This window comes from Charadrius vociferus, unplaced genomic scaffold (assembly GCF_000708025.1).
Source record: "Charadrius vociferus isolate BGI_N301 unplaced genomic scaffold, ASM70802v2 scaffold158, whole genome shotgun sequence".
NCBI lineage: Eukaryota > Metazoa > Chordata > Aves > Charadriiformes > Charadriidae > Charadrius > Charadrius vociferus.
In genome coordinates, this window is record NW_009661372.1 from 4,791,219 (window position 1) to 4,797,565 (window position 6,347).

The following is a 6,347-nucleotide window of genomic DNA, read 5'->3' on the forward strand; positions in this document are numbered from 1 at the left end:
TCCCTTTCGCCCATTTCTTTGATACACCTTTTACTGTAACGTATCCTTTGTTTACTTTCTGTGTTTGTTTTTTTAGGAATACTAGATTCTGCTTGGCAGAATGAGAAAGTTAACAATTTCTGGACTTAATTGTACAGAGATAGGAAACACTGAGGTATAGAATGGAAAATAAATCAGTAGGCTAGTGAGGGGAATGCGAGAGACCTAAGCAAGTGCAGGACTCTGCCTTGCAAGAGGAACAGTAGGTTTGTAACTGGGCAGTTCTTGTGAAAGAAATTTCATATGTGCCCCTCCTTTTAAGTACAAAAGAGTTCCATTTCATTAACTCTGTGTTACTTTTTCAAATGATTGCTTAGAACTTGTGTATTGGCAACACAGCACAGAGTTCATAAACTCAGCATAAAAGCCTGGGTTACTCTTGGTAAGAGTCTGCCACAGCATTTCTGGCTACAGTTGTATTGACGGTGTGCTAATCACTGCTTTTTATCCCCTCAACATTTGATTTTCAAGACTATACAGGATCACATAAAACATGGAGTGTCACAAAGGTTTGATACTTGGGTCATTATTTGGAGCAGGCTGTATTTATTGGTAGCACTGCTACCTTGAAATATTACCTAATCAAGTTTACTTCGCACATCCACAAAGTAAGACTTTTGTTGTAAGAAATACCTTTTTCTTCTGATGCTTTAACATGGGAAATATCACTGTGCAATGTTTTGTTGGGTTTTTTTGTTTGTTTTTTCCAACAAGCTTACTTTAATACTTAATTTACATTTGTACTCTGGTGCTACAGGCAAGTTAGAAATAGTCCCCTTTCTGACTGCAGACATACCAGGGAAGATGTTACACTCCTAACTTTCCCCAGCTGCTAATCATCATTTCTTTGCTGCTAGTCTTCATCTGTGCGATTTGAGGTGCTTGTGTGAGCGGGCTTTAGCCCCAGTCACTCAAAGGGACGGGTCAGCTTCAGCCCTGGTCTTGGATAAAACAGCATGTTTTGAATGAAACATGGAGGCCTTACAGAAGCATCATATTCCACCTCCGATAGGGAAGAAGATGCCTAAGTACTCTGAGATGCAGGTAGTTGCTCATCTCAACCTTGAATTACTCAACCAACTCCCTGCAACTTGTATGCTCATATTTGGCCTTTTCCTTTTGGTGACTGGAACTGTTTTGCTTGCTGTAATTGAAGACAGAAAGCCATGGGTAAAAACCGTACCTACAGTTTGTATATCTATGTTTCTCACCTCTTCATCATGCCCTCCCCCTTTTTCTTTCTTTCAGGCTAAATCTTCTGCATGCTGTGTTTATTTTTTTTTATTATTATTAAAAGACAGTAGCATTGTGTTCCTTTAAACAGTGGAAAAATTTAGAACTGGCTACAATAGGAATTTGATTAAATGACTTCTATCTGAATGTGTCTTCACCTACACCTTTATCTCTACGGTCAGCTCAAATTTTCACCTTACAGTAGGTTGGTACCAATATATATGTCTGAATGGCAAATATGATAATAGACCAAGAAAAAATATGATTCACATGATGCACAGTAGGTTTTGGTGTAGGTGCCTTGATCTCTTTATCTCAGTACACAGAGCTCTAGGCATGAAACTACTGTTTTTAAACAGGAAAACTAGAAAGCCCTGAAGATATAGTAAATGTATTCTTGAATGGATGCATTAGACAAAATAGAAAACGAAATTATTGCAACTCATTCCATTTGTATTGAAACTTTTTACTTGAGATTTACATCTCTCTGTGGGAAATGGGCAAAAAAATAAGGCATATTTTTTTCCAGGACATGGTGTGATTGTAGAAACTTGAGTGTGGTAGATGTTTGCTATTCTTAAACTCTTATCCAGGTAAACAGAGATCTTGATAGCCTTTATTTACTCCCCCCGCCCCCATCCAAAGGTCACGCAGAGAGGAGAAAAAAAACCCAAATGATTTCTATTGTAGGTCAGTCAGACTTGTACGAAACTCACGCTCTGTGGTTTGCTAGCTCCAGAGTTCAAGCTGCTGTTTATTGATATGTTTATCAGTACATGTTACCCCATTTCTTCTGCTTTTCTCTCCCTTCAACCTTCTCTTTCTTCTGTCTAAAGAAAGAAAGATTAGCCAATATGCTGTTTGGATGGTAGATTCAGTGTGTTGTAGCTGCATAGAGAGGCAGAAGCAGCACGGTTCGTACACAGCAAGGTTTGCTTGGTGGTGATGCTAGGGGTTTTTTAAATATATGATGAATTAAGAGAGGCAAATCTAAAAGGTCTAGAATTTTCAGGTGACTCTTGCTGTACTCCATGAGAATGTACGACAGCCTTGGGTACCTTCGTAAATAAGTAACAGTGTCCAACCAAGCTCAGTTCTACTATTATGAAATGGGCCTTCACCTGTCAACAGTATGGCTTAACGTGATTCGCAGAGTGTGCTTTTTAAGGCTTAACCAAGAAAGGATATAATTTGTATGCAATACATGACACCCAAATTAGGTAAGTGCTCTTTGGATCCCTTTAATTTTTTAATGATACAATACTGTAAACCTTTAATGTAATCACAAGGTGTATTTTTAAAGCCAACATCATGAACGTCACTGAAAACATATACAGATAAACAGTTCAGTGCACAGAAACTGCAATTACAGGCTGGTTTTTAAATAGTTAGAAATGAAACTTTGTATCAAAATTCATATGCTTTGTACATACTCATTCAGTTTTTCTGCAGAAAGAGGTGTTCATCCAGAAGGAGCTGCATTGTCAGATCTGTATTTTCTTCTTCTTCTTCCAAATTCAAGGACACTACCTGGCTTTAAGCCCCAGCATTCTGGGGAGGTATTGCTACATACTAGCTTTGTTCTTGTATGCTCCCCTCACCTTCCACTGTTGACATGTTGTGCTGAGGTAGGGAGATCTGTGGTCTGATTGTAGTACGCCAGTTAGGCTAAATGTGGTCAGCAGCTATGCCCATGCCTAATTCTGGGACAATTTAAATTAGCAGTGCAGGAACATGAAGGAAATATAAGCACTGAGCTTAATGATATTTTTCTCAGTTGTGTATTTAAGGGCTAAATTATATCCTTGGATTAAGGGCCACATTATGTTCTCAGGTATAGTTTTCATTAAAGTGAGCCTTGTGAATTTCTTGATGGTAAGACTGTGCCTAAGAAATTTTGTTGTGGGATAAGGGCTATTATTATAATATTGCAATACATTCAGCATTTTAGATGGAGGTGATTTATATAATGTGATTGTTTGTTGTGTTCTTTTAGCACTCGCTGTATAAGTTGATGGTGTATAACTTCTAGAAAGGGTACCTTCTTTTCTGCACAGCAAAATTAGAAGATACCACGCTGCTTTAGTTGCATACTTTATACTTTCTGCTTCTTTCCTTTGTGCTTGGAGGTCAAGTGTTTAGGGTGTGAATGTTGTGGCTTTCAGCATTAGATACGGCTAAATACTGTTTAACACTTTGTTTAATACATTGACTGGAATAAACAGATGGGCTATTGGTCTTGCAGTAATGAGTAACTTATTTGTTTCTTTATTTTAACAATGGGATATTTAAAATCTTGGGAGGGGAAGGGAAGGTATAATTCAAAGTTTGTGTTTGTGTAGGAAGCAGAATAGTGGGTTCATAAAAAGGGTTTCGCCAAAATCTACTATGTAATACCAGATGTGAAGAAGTAAAGAGAGCGCCAAGTTTGAAAGGCTTAAATTGTGACTATTTTCATAATTTTACTGCAGGACAATATTGCACTTTCTTTTAAGATTTGTGTTCCACTGCTGCTATACCTAGAAGTTACACTTTGAGGAAAAAATGATGTAGAAGAAGAATTACAGAAAGAAAAGGGGCTGCATGGCTTGAAGTTGTGTACATGAGGCCAGTGAGTAAGTCTGAGGGGAGCTGCGGGGTGAGGTGGGTAACCAGCAGAAGAGCAGGATATCAGGCCAAGCCTCGCTGGCAAGGAAAAAGCTCAACAGTGGCAATCCACACCCTGAGGTACTTTTTCCCCATGTGTGTGTCTGTTCCTTTAGAACAAGCGACAGCTTGTACTCACACTGTACATACATGTGAGGAAGTAGCACTGATGGAATGGGGAACAGGTTTCGTATGCATTCAAGGCTAGGATTAAATCTCAAACACTTATTTTATCTTCCTGGGTTTGGTAGTCCTCTCATTAAGAGAGTCAGCAAGTAAATGTCACCCTAATATTGCATCTGCTTCCTGAATGGTCTCCGTCCATGCAGCAAGCATGCCAGTATAGTTCCAGTACTTCTCATGAGCAGGCAAACACCATTTCCTACCACAGTTCTGTCTCTGCTACTTGGCTGTCAGTGCGAAAGGTGTGCTCAACTTGCAGCGTAAAAGAGTGTACTGTGTCTTGCCATCAGAGAAGGTATATGTTTTCTCCAGTCAGAAGATGTTTCGGAAAGTGTGATAAATCCTTACTGTTAATCCTGTAAAATATTGCAGCCTTGCAATAGAACAGAGTGCAATGTGGTTATCAAATACTAAACATGGCATTTTTTTTTATATTATGTAACCTTGAAAAAGTTGTGTAACTGATTTATTTGGTAACAGTAGACAAACCAAAAAAAGTGAACAGTGTTCGTGAACTGCAAAAGCCTTAGAAAAGTGAGCACAACAACTCAGTATGCTTAGATCAAAGTATCTTAAGGAGAAACTTTCTTTAGTAGATTCCAGTGGAGATCCAGGTAAAACTTTCATCTGGTTTTAGCAATAACACCTGCAGCCTTAGAAGGGTGTTCTCAGCTTTATTGCTTCAGAGATGCCAAGGCAGAGTTCGCAAATCTTCTTTGGGCCAACTCTCTCCTCTTTCCTGTTTCAAATGGGCTTTGTGAAGTACTAGCCAACCTTGCAAACCTGATATTTTCCCGTCCTGTTGTCTTGAGACAGCAGATGTGAAATATAATTACAGAATTTAAAGAGTAACTGTGTGTCTCAGTTTCACCAATGTATCTATCCTAATTTAAAGAAAATATTTCAGTGGCAAATTTTAATGGACATGCTCCTGCATAGTGACCATCAAGTCTGAATGGAACTTGTAGACTGGATACACTTCTGCCCTCTTTTATAGATCTACTACAGATTATTTATCTCTTTGAAAAATCTAATTTATTTTTATAGCTTATTTTGAAATCTTATGTCAAACTCTATAGCTGAAAGCATCCTTTGAAATGGGAAGGTCCGCTTTTCTGGAGTCATTTCGACATCTACAGTTTTTTAATAGACGGGTTTGCTGGTATGTTATCAGTGAGCTGTACTGCTGATTTTGAGAACACAGGTCAGAACATGAACGTGAATCCATAGTTGAGCTGAGGGGGCTCTGGCATGATCAGTGTATGTAATTTACATTGTGACTAATGCATGGTATTTCCAGTGTAAAAAACATAGTGACTTCAAAGAATTTTTTTTTTTTTTCTGGATTTGTGTGAGCTGCTTATCAGGCACAGAATGTGTTCCAGGCTTGGCTGTTATTAAATTGAAGCACTATAAAAAGATTAGTCAAAATGCCCAGACACTGTCAGCATAGATAATGCTCTTCTACAGCGTACTAATGAAAAAAAGACAAAGATTGTGTAACTTATCTGCCTGATATTTTAATATTCTTTGCTCCTAAAAAAAATCGTGTTTGAAAAATGCCTTATGGGCTGAATAATCAGTTAGGACAGATGTATGCTGTGAAAGTAACATTAAAAATGTTACTAACATTAACTCTAAATGTAGAGACTTGATGTTTTTATTCTTAGATTAAAAAAAACAGAGTTCATTCCTGGGAGATTTTTGGAGATAAAGATTGTCATACTTTCCCTCCTCCCCTTCCAACCTGTGTTGTATTTTTGTCCTTGATCAAGCTTGGACATACCAGGCCATGGGTCTGTGTGGGAACAATTGCAAGATTCTCCTTTCAGAAGGTATTTTCGTGTGTTCCTCTGCATTCTGTGGATTTGTAGTCTGTAAAGGAACAGATAAACTAAAGCTTCGGAAAGAAGAATAGGTACATTGCAGAGTTGGTGTTTGCAAAGGCAGACGCGTCCATGTTGTATGTATGTGTGCGTGAAGAGGGGACACAGAGAGAGGCTTTGTAATGGGATTGGACAGCTATGGTGGGGTGTAATGAGCTATTTTTTTCTGGAGCTCTGAGTAGTTTGATATATGATTGAAAAGGAAATGTGTTCTTGTCGCTTCTGGGTTTTTTCCTCATGTTTAAGTTTTATTGTCTTTATGACATTATATAGTATTTCTAGTTGCAGGTTTTCCTTGTGCTGGGAATTTCTGCATCCTAAAAAGCATGGAAAAGCCTGTTTGAGCTTTGCTGTTACATG

General features: G+C 38.3%; 1 protein-coding gene across 1 annotated transcript in view; it reads left to right on the top strand.

Annotated features, from left to right (window-relative positions):
* Positions 1 to 6,347, top strand: part of MCC (mutated in colorectal cancers) — a 160,733-nt gene that overhangs the window by 880 nt on the left and 153,506 nt on the right. The window lies entirely within an intron of this gene.